Source organism: Gobius niger (genome assembly GCF_951799975.1).
Source record: "Gobius niger genome assembly, chromosome: 1".
In the NCBI taxonomy this organism is placed as follows: Eukaryota; Metazoa; Chordata; class Actinopteri; order Gobiiformes; family Gobiidae; genus Gobius; species Gobius niger.
In genome coordinates, this window is record NC_136852.1 from 43608257 (window position 1) to 43625108 (window position 16852).

The window sequence follows — 16852 nt, forward strand, 5'->3', positions numbered from 1 at the left end:
CAGATGGCCGCGTTTGAAAAGGAAACATGTCGCCTCCTCAGGGGCGCACGGAGTTTAGGCGGATGTGTTTGCAAAAATGGCTAAGTCGTGCTTTTGAATCTGTTTACCCCCGTGAATTAGGCGCTTCAGACGCCAATTTGTGTTTAAAGGTCACTGTCCCAAAAGATCCAAAATGCCAACAAGTGTGAAAGATTATTATTATGCTTTTTGCAGGTGTTTGGTTATCATCTCAAATGCATTTTTATCACTATCTTAGGCAGCTCTTCCTGATTGTCACGCGAACTGCCCACGACCTTCTCTTGCTCCCCTTCGCTGCACAGCAGTTTCAATAAAGTTGGAGGAAAAAAGTCTGGGCGGCTCATGTGGCTGTAGTGAGTGATTTTACTTTATGATATTGTGAATTAGGTGTAAAACGGACTAAATAGATACTGAAAATGTCATCAAAAACATGCAGTTGAATGTGCTTTGGATCATACGCTTTGTATCTTAATGAATTTATGGAATAAAAGATAAGAAATAAATTTGATCTAATGCCTACGTGGAAAAAAAAAAATGCTTTTCAGTGACATTTAAGGCGTAAAAGACATTTTTAATGATGCACCTCAAGATAACAGCAATTAAGTAAGACCAGGGATAATGCATGAGGTGACCATTATCAGAAATAACTGGATGACGCGGAGGTGTGAACCGGAGGACAGTTGCGACTGCGAAGTCCAGTTATTCTGATAATGGACACCTCAGAGTGCATTATCCCGCTTATACACTGGTCCCACAAACTTGGAAACCAGGAAATTTCACAGGATTTTGACAGTACATTAAAAAAAAGTAAACAAAAAATTAAAGTAGTCCTATAGCAGCTATAAAAGATGAGTGTTAGTAAACAATGTGTGTTTGTTTTATTTTTTTAAGCTTAGAGCAGGGGTGCCTAAAGTGGGGCCCGCAGGCCAAATTTGGCCCACCGGAACAATTATGTTGGCCTGCCAGAGAGTGACCTACGTTTGCCTTATTGTTAATACTAACTCTCTCCCATTCATTCTCAATGGTAAATAAGGATGCAGTACACGTTTTGGCCACCAGCGTCAAATTGGGGGCGCTGTTTCACTCCTTTCACTAAGTTAAAGGGGGGGGGTATTATGCAAAATCGACTTCAAGCTTCAAGCTTTACATCATGTTATTATGTCACTCCCTCATTAAAAACATGCCTAAAGTGTTGCCTTGGCACATTCACATATTTTTGAGTAATCTGTAAAAACTATGATGGGAGCCATTTTAGGGATAGGTTCGCCTGAGTCCTCCTAGGAACGCCCCCACCTCCTGGAGACGCCTCCGAGCTTTCGTCACCAGCCGAGTAACCAACCACTGCTCCTCAGCAGCATTTATACTGAACTGACACTTTCAAAATGATCTAATGTGGCATTTTCTTTGAGTTAACAAAGAAACTCTGTAAACACTGTAAATACAGGTGTTGCAGTTGTGAACATTTAGCACTATATTTCTACAATTGTTGATTTTGTTCTACTAAAACTTGGCTTTTGCCATAGTCAACATTTGTTTTAATATAGCATGTTACTTAAAATCAAGTAACTATTATTATTTGCAGTTATATGTGTTTCACGCTTGACATCGTCGTGTTCGGCCTGCGGCCCACAGCCACTTTTTCAGGAGACAAAATGTTTGGGCATCCCTGGCTTCGAGAGTCATCATATTGTAGACCGTGTTCTGATTTTTATCACTGTGTCAAAAGGCTGATTAAAACAGAATATGGTTGTCTACCTCTGATTGCACTCTATTTACTCACTTAATTCAAAATTTCCTGTGAGAGGCCTCCCATAAACAGTGCCTCTCGAAAGTATTCATACACCTTGAACTTTTGCACATTTTGTCATGTTTACAACCCTAAACATAAAGATTTTATTTTGATTTTTTTTCTGAACGTTCACACACAAGTAACCGACAACTGTGAAGTGAAAGCTAAATGATACAGATTCTGTTATTTTTCAAAAAATAGAAAACCGAAAAGTGGGGCGTGCATTAGTATTCATACAGCATGAATAAATACTTTGTGGAACCCCCTTTTGCTGCAATAACAGCAGCAAGTCTTTTGGGGTTTGACTCTACAAGATTTGCACATGTAGAGACTGACATTTTAGCCCATTCCTCTTTACAAAACAACTCAAGCTCTGTCACATTAGAAGGAGAGCGTTTGTGAACAGCAGCGTTTTCAGATCTTTCCACAGATTTTCAATAGGATTTTGGTCAGGACTTTGACTGGGCCATTAAAACACATTAATATGTTTTTATTAAACCATTCCATTGTAGATTTATCTTTGTGTTTAGGGTCATTGTCCTGCTGGAAGGTGAATCTCCGCCCCAGCCTCAGTTCTCTTGCTGACTCCAGGAGGTTTTCCTCCAAAATGTTCCTGTATTTGGCTCCATCTATCTTCCCAACTATTCTTACAATCTCCCCAGTCCCCGCTGAGGAAAAGCGGGGACCCCCCCCCGCCCCCCAGCTCAGTGGGGGGAATGGACTTGTCTCAGCTCAGAGTTATCATGGGGCACTTGGTTGTATATCTTACCAGTGTCCTCCTTGTTTGATCTAATATTTTAGATGGGCGACCGTGTCTTGGTAAGTTGGCAGTAACTGCGTTTCCATCAAACAAAATGCGAATCTTTTCAAAATGCGCTAAAGCAAAGCGTATAACAGATGCGAATTTTACGTGTTTCCATCAAGCTGTTCTAGCGAATAACAGCACTGTTGTAACTATGGCAAACCAGAGCCAAAGATGGAGACCGGGCCACAATCTCATCCTCTGTCCACACAAACCTGTCCTTCTTATGCTGGGTTTACACATAACGGCGACAAGTCACGAATGCCACGAATCCACATTCGTGGCCGAGGATCACGAATGTGAGTGATTTGGGGGTAGAGGTTTCACGCGCCGCCACGAACTGTTGCGACCTGTTACTGCGTGTTACGATTAATGGCACGAATTATTACGCACGGTCACGAATATGCGTCCCGCACTGCTGCGTGCTGCTGCGTGTTATTGGGAATTGTCGCGTTCTGTCAAAAATCTGTCAAGAATTGGGCGAATGTGGACAAGATCGCTGCCGCGCACACCGGGTTGGAGGCGGAGCAGGGACGTCTCGCTCCGCCGTGCTCTCCCTGACTCGTTGGGCTCAATAGCTGCACGACTTGGGCTGACTTTACTCCACAGAAAAAGCATAAAAACACTACACTCACTGTGCACTCGATCTTCTGGGGATCCGTCGTAGAACTTGCTGCTCTTAAACCTCTTTATCCATGATTCTCACTCGTCTGGTCAGTCCTCAGCTCCATTTGGAAAAACTTTATAATCCACAAACACAGGCCTGTCTTCACCTGCCCCGCGCCCATCGCCGCTTGTTTTACTTGTCTAAGGTTGTAAATAAGCCTTAACTTTTCCGTGGTGTAGCTGCTGCAACCACGCGCTGTTGTTTTGGTGCGAGGCAGCGTGGGAGATGCATTCAGGGACCGCGGGAAAGGCGCACTTCTTACTGTCCCTTTTTCCCCACAAACGCGGGGAAAATCGTGACAAATATATAACAGTGGGGTTCTCCAGCGGGGGGGCAATAGAGATGGCAGGGACTGGCTCCCAAACATCAGGAGGAACGACCGCAGGAGGAGGAAAAGCCGGCACCTGAGGAGCGGCGGCGGCAGGTGCTGTCCCGGGCCTGGAGCGCGGACTGGCCGAGTTTGTGTGACTTTCCTTTTGCTGCTGCAGGTCCGAAAAAGTACTTTTCGGCGTAGCGTGTGTTTCCATCAATTTTGTGCGTGAAAACAGTGATTCTGCTCAACGAATGCTGTACGAATGCTGTACGAATGCCCTCACGCTGAATTACGAAGCGCTACTCCTCATCACGAAAGGACACGCTCCGCTGCGAACTCCACGAACAGAGGGTGAATCGTGTTAGGTCACAAACTGATGCGTTTTGTTACGAATCCCATTAAGGCGCGTTAAACCCAGCATAAGCAGCCATGTTATCATGGAAACGACGCTAGCACCAGCGTCTGTTTATTCGCTTCATGACATTTATTCGACAAACTGCGTTTCCATCTCGCAAAATACGCATCAACAGTTATGCGCACAAATCAAAAAACACCTCAAGCGAGCGGATAAACTTTTTATGCGAATTAAGAGTTTAAATGCAAAATTTGGTGTTTCCATCACTCGTAAATTATGCGCAACTTCGAAATGCGCATTTTAGTCCAGTGATGGAAACGCAGTTAGTGGTGCTCTACTCTTTCCATTTCTGAATGATAGATTGAACAGTGCCCCGGGAGATGTTTAAATCTTGGGAAATCTTTGAATAACTTAATGCTGCTTTACACTTCTACACAGCTTTATCCCTGACCTCTCTGGTGCTCCTTGACCTTCATGATGTTGTTTAGTGACCAATACACTCCGACCACAGCTCTGAGGGCCTAAAAGAACAGCTGAAATTATACTGAGAGTAGATTACACACAGGTGGCCTCTATTTAACCGTTAGGCCAAGGTGTGAACATTCTGGAGTCATTATGAATGTTATAAAGGCAATTTAATGCACTCAGAAAATGCTGTATGAATACTTATGCAAGCCCCACTTTTCACTTTTCTATTTTTTGAAAAATAACAGAATCATGTATCATTTTGCTTTCACTTCACAGCTGTCTGTTGCTTGTGTGTGACCGTTCAGCAAAAAAATCAAAATAAAATCTTATGTTTATGGTTGTAAACATGACAAAATGTGCAAAAGTTCAAAGTGTATGAATACTTTCGAGAGGCACTGTATCATCCTTATGTAGCGTACGGAGTCTTCGAGAGTTCTACCAACTCCCGAATTCTACTTTAACCACTGGGTAAAGCTAGGCCTTTCTGCTTTAGGCACTCAAAGCGCTTTATATCAAGGCACCACTCACCCATTCACACACCAGTGTCACAAGACGACCCGCTCTACTGTCGCCCCAATGTGCACTGTAAGCACTGTCAGGCCAACATTGTCAATAAGAATGTGCTTTTAATGTATTTTCCAGATAAAATACAGTTAAAGAAAAATCTGACAACCACTGGTCAAATTTATATATAATAAATAAAAATATCACAAATTAACCGGTGCCCAAACCTTTTTGAAACGGCCAAAAACAACTCCCTACAATTCTTATGTCACGCTTCTCTCCGCCGCACTGTCTTCCCTGTTCCGCAGTGTTTCTAATCCCTCTTTTATCGGGTGAACCCCTTAACCTGCCCGATAATTGACATCCTCCCCGCGGTGCAGAGGGAGTTGAACCAGTGACCTGGAGATGATAAACGAGTGTCCGCTGCCCACCAGGACTCCGCTCTGTGCCTGCGCGCTCCGCCTGCGTTTGATCTCAGCATGGTGCCGGATCAGCAGTCTCCCCCGATCGCCGGAAAATGGGCCAATCAAAAAAAAAGAAGGAAAAAAAAAAAATCCTCCAGTGCAGATGAGCTATTTTTACCCATTTGTAGATTTCTTTGCATCTCATTACGGACGGCGTGATAATGTATTCATGATGTGGATTGTGATATCCTGAAAACTGAGCGTTATTCAGTCTGGTGTTTATATGGTTTTTACAATAAACATTTTCGAGGTGATAAAGACGCGTGCTTTTCCGAAGAGCTGGACACAAACAGCTTTCAGACTAATGTCGCTGTTTGCGTCACATAGATTGATGTTCCTTTTTAAATAGTTTGTTCAAGTAAAAGTAAAAAAAAAAAATTCAAATTCACATGGCGGCTTCTGGCAAACAGAAAACCGGACTTCTCATGATTTTCTTTCAAAAATGGCTTCTTCTAGTCACTCTGCCATAAGGCCAGATTTGTGCAGTGTACGACTCATAGTTGTTCTGTGGACAGTTTCCCCCACCTGAGCTGTAGCTCTCTGCAGTTCATCCCGGGTCATCATGGGCTTCTTGGTAACAGCTCTGGTCAGCGCTGTCCTTGTTCGGTCAGTAAGTTTAGGAGGACGGCCGGGTCTTGGTAGGTTTGCAGTGATGCCAGACTCTTTCCATTCCTGGATGGTGTATTTAACTGTACTCTGAGAGATGTTCAAAGCTTCGGAAATGTTTTTATAACCTAACCCAGCTTTATACTTTTATACTGTCTGGTATGTTCTTGGACTTCATGATGCTTCTGCTCCACAACAGTCTCTTAACAAACCTCTGAGACCATCACAGAGCAGCTGTATTTGAACTGACATTAGATTACACACAGGCAGACTCTATTTTGTCATTGGGGCAACATGTGATCATTCAGAAATCATCAGGCAACTTCTGAAGGCAATTGGTTTCACTAAAAAATAAAAAAAAGAATCTAAATCAGTCTGCACTGAATATCCTGGCCTTATGCCCTTATAAGGAAGATGCTACGTCAGAGCTGGGTAGGAGTCTGTAAACCCGCCATGATTTCAACTCCCCTTCGGGATAGTGCACACGGTCCCGCACCCGGGAGTTTCCCGGTGTTCTGAGCTGCGTCCGTTGTGAATCGCTCAAGACTTTTTTTTACTTTTGACATGAATTTAAACCACGCTTCGCTGGACGGACCCTCCATAATGTTTCAGTGGTGAGTGAATTAATCACATTCAGGCCACATTAGCTAGAGCGAGGGAGGGAGGGGATCCTGCTGCCCCCGCTCCGGTTAGCCACATTGCTCTTAACTCCCGCCTGAACCGAGAAGATCTTTTTCCTCACGTCATCAGATTTTTTTTCCATCATTTTTTTGTTGGGTAATCAACTCATTTTTGTAACTTATTTGTCATATTTTTGTCACATTTTTGTCCCATTTTTTTGTCCCATTTTTGTCATTTTTTTGTCAATGTTTTCTCACTTTTTTGTCACATTTCCATCATTGTTTTTGTCTCAGTTTTGTTGCTATTTTCACAGCTTTTTTCCAGAAGCTTTTGGATTGGGGTAAAGCAATCTGGAGAAAATGTGCTTGGTTCAGGTGGGAGTTAGTGCGGGGAAAAAAGTAGCCGTTTATAGTCAGGAAATTACTGTACTTTGGAGATTCTGTTCGACTTAAATGTAGACAGTCTTTGGCGCGCGACCAATTAAGGGCTGGAGAGCTTCTGGTCGCTCCGAGTTCCTCTCTGGAGATCCCGGCTTTAGTATAAGTAAAAAGTTCAGTTTTTATTCACCCTCTCTGCCCCTCTCCACCTGTTTCTTTGCGGCAAAAAGTTTCTGAAACATTTCCTTACATTCGGATAGAGGAAAAAGGGCCCGATAATGACGTCTTATAGTCTCCATTTTTGCACAGACATTGCACTTTTCTTTGCATCTCATTATGCAAATATAATAATCTAATGCTCACGATTTGCATATCGACTCTCAAATATTACCATTTTATTATTTTTTTTAGCACACAAGCTAAAATTCCCGCTTCATTGCCGCAGTTTTAAGGCGATTTGTCACGGACTGCAACAAACAGGCGCGAGATCAAACAGGCCCGTTCAAACCAGCGCTTATGCTCAGCAGCGAGGGAAAAATAGGTCAGCTCTAAAGGTTAGGGATTCACGGGTGAGATGTCGCCTGCCGGTGCCGCCGTGCGGTTTCCCTTTCGGTCCCCGTGGGGATGGAGCGCAGAGGAGTTAACTGTGTCTTGCTGTAATGAGGTTGCGTTGTTTGAGGCGAGTGCGTTTAAGCGTTTCACCGGTGGCCCACATCACTAATGTCAAAGTGAAAGCTCGCGGGCTGGTGATTTGTGTTTGAATCACTGTCTGCCTGGGACTGGGTTTGTCCTCGCAAGGCTGAGCTTTGAATGCTAAAGGCCATCGGTTTAAGATAAATGAGTAAAAGTTGGATTATGGTGTAATAGCATCAGTTATCAGTTAGCTAATACCCGCCTTATATGGCCTCCCCAAAGCTGAATGTTTAGCCTCATTAAGTTGCTTTCACATGACGAACAACCCAACATGTTAAAACCTGTGTTGGTGGCTCGATAAAATGTGTCCTTTGAAACACTCGTCAAAATGGAAATGATTCCACCCTGATGTTGGTCAAATCGTTGCACTTATGTGGCTGAAAACAAAAAGTAAGTAATTTGTCATTTTACAATTGAAATTGCGTAGATCCCCTCCTGGAGCCGCCGCCTTTACGTGGTGGAGGAGTTTGAGCGCCCGAATGATCCTGGAGCTCTGTTGTCGGGGCTTCGTGCCCCTGGTAGGGTCTCCCATGGCAAACTGGTCCTAGGTGACAAAGAGCGGTTCAGAAGCCCCTTATAAGGGGCTGGTGCAATGTGATTTGGGCAGCTCCAACAGCTGCTCCCATGACCCGGAAACGGAAAAGTGGAAGAAGATGGATGGATGGATGGATGGATGAATGAAATTGCGTAGATCAGGTGTTGGGTTAGTCCTGAGCCGCTGCGACTCTGGGGGCACCGCCATTGTGGGCCGACCTGAACAGCATATTTTTGGAGGTAGGGGAAACCGGTGTTCTGCCTTCAGTGACCATCAAACAGTGCACCGCCTCCTGGGTTTGTCCCTGTTTTAGAGCGTGGTGTCCAGCACTGGTCTGCTCCTCCTCCCCCTCATGTTCATCTTTGTCCTGCTCCTGCTCCCTTGGCTCTGATACCATTCTTCACCTGAGGGTCACCTCCTTGTTTGTCCCTTTTTGGTTTCCTCTAGCTCCTCTTGTGACGCCTCCACTGTGCTGCAGGTGTGGGGGTCTCTTGTTGCCTCTTCAGTGTTTCAGAAGACAAAATCTGTGGATATGTAGATCTTAAATGCCGCTCAAAGACCTTTAGCTCATAAGCTAGCTGTTTGTTTACGTTTAGAAAAGCTGTTTCCTTCATGGCCGGCAAGGACGCAGCAAAAAATCTGCTGAACCTTACAAAAACAAAGCAAATGCAGTCTGTAGAAAAATGTAAAAGAGAGTTCAGCTTCGGGTGAGACGGCTGGAGTACATCTCCTTAGTGGGGAGAGGGGCTCCGCAGATCTTCTCCACTGCTCTCCCGATGCGCTGGAGGCTCCTTCAGGCAGGAGGCAGTGCCGGCGCTGGAGCTGGTCAGGATGCTCTCTATAAATCAAACAAACTGAGGCACTCCGAAGGTAGAAATATTAAAAAGCCTTTATTTAAACATGGCTAGATAAGGTAAAATTGCCAACGCGTTTCGGCTCTAGGCCTTCCTCAGGGCAAGCTCGAGATGGCTGCCTCTGCACAGCTATAAGCTCACAGCATTGGTCACATGTCACAAGTGGGTTGGTCCAAGGTGGGTGTGGTCGTAGTCACCTGGTTTGTAGAATACAAAACATTAAAATATGTACAATACACTGTTCTTTACAAAACCATAGAGAGAAATGCAAATAATTACAAAACCCATACATTTTACAAAAATACAGACAAATCTAATTCTCCATTGAGGCCAGGGTACTCCATAGCTTTGAGGGTATAGATCCAAAAGGATTCCCTTTGAAGGAGCTTTTTTAATCTGTCCCCTCCTCTGATAGTCTCTTGTATTTGTTCTAAGCCACAAATTTGAAGGCTTTTGCAATTCCCATGGTGAACCTCTTTATAATGCATGGCCATAGGATACAGGGGGTTGCTAGTTCTTATTGCTTGTTTATGTTCTGCTAGTCTGTTTTTCAGTTTGCGTTTTGTTCTGCCAACATAAAATCGACCGCAGGGACATTCAAGTCTATATACAACATAGGTAGTGTTGCAGTTGATGATGCTTTTAATGTTGTAAGTCTGACCTGATGTTGTGTCCTTGAAGATGTTAGTTCTTTGCATATTTTCACAAAAAGAACAGTTACCACATCTATAGCAACCAGCTTTAGTGCTGAGCCATGTCTTTTGTTTTATTGGTGAAAGATGACTGTGAACCAGTTGATGACCAAGAGTGGGGGCTTTCCTAAAACTAATAGTGGGGGTCTCTGGGAGAGCATCTCTCAGTGTGCTGTCACTTCTTAAAATACTCCAGTTTTGTTTGATTATCTGTTTAATTTTATTAGCTTCTGTACTGTATTCTGTCACAAAAAACACTTGGTTTGAGTTCTCTTTTTGTTTTGTTTTTTGAATCAGTAAGTCTTCTCTATTGGAGTTTTTAGCTCTGTTGTAAGCCGAAGACACAGTATGGTTGGAATATCCTCTCTCCTTAAATCTCCGACTCATATCCCGAGCATTTATTTCAAAATTCGAATCAATGTCACAGATGCGCCTTAGCCGTTGGAACTGACCAAAAGGAATATTTTCTAGTAGCCATGGAGGGTGGAAACTATCAGCTTTTAAGATAGTATTCCGGTCAGAGGATTTCCGAAAGATTGTGCTGTGTAGATTTCCTTCAGGGTCTTTCAAAATTTTTAAATCAAGAAAGTTAATTTCTGTTGACGAGTAGTCTAGGCTGAGTTTTAGATTTTTATTAGTGCTATTTAAAAAAGAATGAAATTCCAGCAGCTCTTGCTCAGACCCTGACCACAATAGAAGCACGTCATCAATATATCGGCCCCACCACAAAATTTTATCACGAAATCTATTTAGTTCAGAATACACAAATTTTTCTTCCCAGAAACCCATGTACAAGTTAGCATAGTTAGGTGCGAAGCATGCACCCATCGCAGTGCCTTTTTGTTGCCTGTATAGCTGATTCTGAAACAGAAAAACGTTATTTTTTAAAGTCCATTCTGTCAGTACCACAATAAGTCCAGCAGGTGGCATCATTTCTGGTGCTCTCTTCTTAAGAAAATGTTCAAGTGCTGCTATTCCATCTTGATGGTCAATGTTTGAATATAATGATTCCACATCCATTGTTACAAGAAATCCCTGATCAATCTTTTTCATAAGTTTTAGTTTATTCAACACTTGTGTGCTATCTTGGATGAAGGATGGCAGGGAACTGACAAGTGGTTTGATGTGGAAGTCAATATATTTAGATAGAGGCTCAGTGAGGGATTCATTTCCACTAATTATGGGTCTCCCTGGTGGGTTTTCCAAGTTCTTATGGACCTTTGGAAGCATGTAGAATGTTGGAATACGTGGGGTTTTACATTGTAGAAAGTCTTGTTCATTTTGTGTGATCCAGTTTTCATTTTTAGCATGTGTGAGTAGGGTCGTGAGCTCAGATTTAAGTTCCTCTAGTGGGTTTGAGTGTAGAGGGATGTAATACTCACAATTCTTTAGTTGTCTCAATGCTTCTGCAACATACTGGTCTCTCCCCCATACCACTACAGCTCCTCCTTTATCTGCTCGTTTGATAATTATTCTTTCATCGGTAGATAATCCATCTAATGCCTCTTTCTCTTCTTGCGATAAGTTATAGGCGGGTTTTCTTCTTGGTGTGAAGAGGGCATCTATGTCAGAAGTCACTTTTTTGTAAAATACATTCAAAGTTTGGTTACCAACATTTGGTGTGAATGTGGACTTAGGTTTGAACACCTTAGTTTTACTCTGGTATTCACTTGGGCGCATGGCAGCCTGGCCTGGATTACAGTGATACCATACTTTCAGCTGAAGGTGACGATGGAATTTAAATAAATCCACCTTTGTCTGGAACTCCTTTGTTTTATTTGTAGGTGCAAAAGTTAATCCTTTGGATAGGACAGTGGTTTGGGCAGGGGTTAGAGGAATCTCTGATACATTTATCACTTGTTCATTCGTGATTTGCTCCTTGTGTGTCTGCTGTGAAATGTATTTATTCCTCTTCCTTCTGCTTCTTCGTGTCTTCGTGTCGAGGGGACAGATTAAAAAAGCTCCTTCAAAGGGAATCCTTTTGGATCTATACCCTCAAAGCTATGGAGTACCCTGGCCTCAATGGAGAATTAGATTTGTCTGTATTTTTGTAAAATGTATGGGTTTTGTAATTATTTGCATTTCTCTCTATGGTTTTGTAAAGAACAGTGTATTGTACATATTTTAATGTTTTGTATTCTACAAACCAGGTGACTACGAACACACCCACCTTGGACCAACCCACTTGTGACATGTGACCAATGCTGTGAGCTTATAGCTGTGCAGAGGCAGCCATCTCGAGCTTGCCCTGAGGAAGGCCTAGAGCCGAAACGCGTTGGCAATTTTACCTTATCTAGCCATGTTTAAATAAAGGCTTTTTAATATTTCTACCTTCGGAGTGCCTCAGTTTGTTTGATTTTTAGCTGAAACTGATCCCTGCACTGAAGAGCACCCAAAAGACTAAACCTATACAACTTTTTACATCCGAGTAGCACTCCATTCTCCCAATTTTTTCAACTGTTTGCAAAGGATACCTTGGGATCATCCTTAACTGGAGTGGCTCCGTTCATTGAACGTAGGAACATCAGCCTTTCACCATAAAAATGGCAACTGATTGCTTTTCATACTCTAAAGAAGAAGGTGAGAGCATTATAGTCTCCGACACACTATTTGATGAAAGTCTCACACAACCACATGATGCTAGAAAGCTTTTTTTGGACCTAAAAAGAGTGTCTGAGAAGAATGCTAAGCTACAGTTGCACATGGCAACCTTATCAGACTACTGGAGAGAGAAAATGATACCTCGAGGACTGAGAATAAGTAAATTCCCATCGTTTGGAGCAGATGACATTGAATTCACGAAGAAATGGGAAGCTATTCTGAATAAATGTTCTCTAGACCTCATACTCCTTCTTATTGAAGAAGCAAAGAAGCAGCAAATCCTAACCCAGAATGAGATTACAACATTAAAGGACGAGCTCTCAGTCCAGTATAAAGAGCACAAGCTACCTTTTGAGAAGGAAATAAAAGAAGGATTGGACAAACTGCAACAAGACTTAAAACAAGTCAAAGTGGCAAAGTTCAAAAGAGACCAGATGGACTATAAAGAGAATAAGGTCTACAGATGGAGGACCAATAACGACAAGAAAAAACATCAAAGAGAAAGAAAAAGAACTGTCTCATTTCAATTGCCCAGCAGCGAAGATGACTTTTCTGGAGTTGAAGATCAGACTCCTTTTTTAGACTCAAGACCAAAAAAGGACAACAGGACTCGAAGGCGCCAAGACGCAAGACACGAAGAAGCAGAAGGAAGAGGAATAAATACATTTCACAGCAGACACACAAGGAGCAAATCACGAATGAACAAGTGATAAATGTATCAGAGATTCCTCTAACCCCTGCCCAAACCACTGTCCTATCCAAAGGATTAACTTTTGCACCTACAAATAAAACAAAGGAGTTCCAGACAAAGGTGGATTTATTTAAATTCCATCGTCACCTTCAGCTGAAAGTATGGTATCACTGTAATCCAGGCCAGGCTGCCATGCGCCCAAGTGAATACCAGAGTAAAACTAAGGTGTTCAAACCTAAGTCCACATTCACACCAAATGTTGGTAACCAAACTTTGAATGTATTTTACAAAAAAGTGACTTCTGACATAGATGCCCTCTTCACACCAAGAAGAAAACCCGCCTATAACTTATCGCAAGAAGAGAAAGAGGCATTAGATGGATTATCTACCGATGAAAGAATAATTATCAAACGAGCAGATAAAGGAGGAGCTGTAGTGGTATGGGGGAGAGACCAGTATGTTGCAGAAGCATTGAGACAACTAAAGAATTGTGAGTATTACATCCCTCTACACTCAAACCCACTAGAGGAACTTAAATCTGAGCTCACGACCCTACTCACACATGCTAAAAATGAAAACTGGATCACACAAAATGAACAAGACTTTCTACAATGTAAAACCCCACGTATTCCAACATTCTACATGCTTCCAAAGGTCCATAAGAACTTGGAAAACCCACCAGGGAGACCCATAATTAGTGGAAATGAATCCCTCACTGAGCCTCTATCTAAATATATTGACTTCCACATCAAACCACTTGTCAGTTCCCTGCCATCCTTCATCCAAGATAGCACACAAGTGTTGAATAAACTAAAACTTATGAAAAAGATTGATCAGGGATTTCTTGTAACAATGGATGTGGAATCATTATATTCAAACATTGACCATCAAGATGGAATAGCAGCACTTGAACATTTTCTTAAGAAGAGAGCACCAGAAATGATGCCACCTGCTGGACTTATTGTGGTACTGACAGAATGGACTTTAAAAAATAACGTTTTTCTGTTTCAGAATCAGCTATACAGGCAACAAAAAGGCACTGCGATGGGTGCATGCTTCGCACCTAACTATGCTAACTTGTACATGGGTTTCTGGGAAGAAAAATTTGTGTATTCTGAACTAAATAGATTTCGTGATAAAATTTTGTGGTGGGGCCGATATATTGATGACGTGCTTCTATTGTGGTCAGGGTCTGAGCAAGAGCTGCTGGAATTTCATTCTTTTTTAAATAGCACTAATAAAAATCTAAAACTCAGCCTAGACTACTCGTCAACAGAAATTAACTTTCTTGATTTAAAAATTTTGAAAGACCCTGAAGGAAATCTACACAGCACAATCTTTCGGAAATCCTCTGACCGGAATACTATCTTAAAAGCTGATAGTTTCCACCCTCCATGGCTACTAGAAAATATTCCTTTTGGTCAGTTCCAACGGCTAAGGCGCATCTGTGACATTGATTCGAATTTTGAAATAAATGCTCGGGATATGAGTCGGAGATTTAAGGAGAGAGGATATTCCAACCATACTGTGTCTTCGGCTTACAACAGAGCTAAAAACTCCAATAGAGAAGACTTACTGATTCAAAAAACAAAACAAAAAGAGAACTCAAACCAAGTGTTTTTTGTGACAGAATACAGTACAGAAGCTAATAAAATTAAACAGATAATCAAACAAAACTGGAGTATTTTAAGAAGTGACAGCACACTGAGAGATGCTCTCCCAGAGACCCCCACTATTAGTTTTAGGAAAGCCCCCACTCTTGGTCATCAACTGGTTCACAGTCATCTTTCACCAATAAAACAAAAGACATGGCTCAGCACTAAAGCTGGTTGCTATAGATGTGGTAACTGTTCTTTTTGTGAAAATATGCAAAGAACTAACATCTTCAAGGACACAACATCAGGTCAGACTTACAACATTAAAAGCATCATCAACTGCAACACTACCTATGTTGTATATAGACTTGAATGTCCCTGCGGTCGATTTTATGTTGGCAGAACAAAACGCAAACTGAAAAACAGACTAGCAGAACATAAACAAGCAATAAGAACTAGCAACCCCCTGTATCCTATGGCCATGCATTATAAAGATGTTCACCATGGGAATTGCAAAAGCCTTCAAATTTGTGGCTTAGAACAAATACAAGAGACTATCAGAGGAGGGGACAGATTAAAAAAGCTCCTTCAAAGGGAATCCTTTTGGATCTATACCCTCAAAGCTATGGAGTACCCTGGCCTCAATGGAGAATTAGATTTGTCTGTATTTTTGTAAAATGTATGGGTTTTGTAATTATTTGCATTTCTCTCTATGGTTTTGTAAAGAACAGTGTATTGTACATATTTTAATGTTTTGTATTCTACAAACCAGGTGACTACGAACACACCCACCTTGGACCAACCCACTTGTGACATGTGACCAATGCTGTGAGCTTATAGCTGTGCAGAGGCAGCCATCTCGAGCTTGCCCTGAGGAAGGCCTAGAGCCGAAACGCGTTGGCAATTTTACCTTATCTAGCCATGTTTAAATAAAGGCTTTTTAATATTTCTACCTTCGGAGTGCCTCAGTTTGTTTGATTTTTAGCTGAAACTGATCCCTGCACTGAAGAGCACCCAAAAGACTAAACCTATACAACTTTTTACATCCGAGTAGCACTCCATTCTCCCAATTTTTTCAACAGGATGCTCTCTATAGTCCCTCTTTCACTTCTATTCACCGAAGCTTCTTCTTAGCTCTTGATGTGTCACTCTGTACCATAGACTGTATATATAATGGACAGCTTCAGCTCACTCCTCCCCGTTTACTACAATGACCACGCACGAGGGGGAATTCATGGAGGATTTAGACTCCTCCTCCCCAGCTCTGACGAAGCATGTTCCTAAAAAGAGCATAAGGGCGGGATCTTCACTGTAGACTCGGCCCTTGCGTGACGTGTAGCTCGCGCAGCTCCAATGCTAACAGTCCGACCCTCATTAAGTACGAGATTTCTAAAATTCTTCTTACGAAAACCAGCCTGGTTTCTTAGTCTAGTGTTTAAAAAATAGAAACCAGGCGTTAAAGTTGTTTTTAACGTGTCTAAAGTCCAATGCTTTTCAATGGGGAACTAGCGGCGATATGGAGGTACTACAGCAATGGCGGCCTCTAGTGTCGTGGGCATAAAGCAGAGCAGCCAGCGGCCATTGGATGAGACTCAGGCCCGTCAGATAGAGTCTCATCCAAGATAAGAATGGCCCAGCATCACAGGGAAAACGCAGTAACTCTAGACCAGGGGTCGGCAACCCGCGGCTCCGGAGCCGCATGCGGCTCTTTCATCCTTACACTGCGGCTCTGAGTGGCTTGGGAAAATAAATTACAAAAAAAACAAAAAACTAAATATTTAATTGAAGTGTGTTTTATTTGTGTTAGTTCTTTAATATTTTAGTTCTAAATTGGAAGATTGTGTTCTTGACATGTTAGAATAACACAGATAAGTTAAGGCTTATTTACAACCTTAGACACGTAAAACAAGCGGCGATGGGCGCGGGGCAGGTGGAGACAGGCCTGTTTTTGTGGATTATAAAGTTTTTCCAACTGGAGCTGAGACTGACCAGACGAGTGAGAATCATTGAATAAAGAGGTTTAAGAGCAGCGAGTTCGACGGATCCTCAGAAGATCGAGTGCACAGTGAGTGTAGTGTTTTTATCCTTATTCTGTGGAGTAAAGTCAGCCCTTAATGTGCGGCTATTGCACTGACTTATCTGACATGAAGCGCGTGCGTTTGTTGATGCGTTTGCCCGTGTTACACATTGACAGGAGCGGGGTTGAA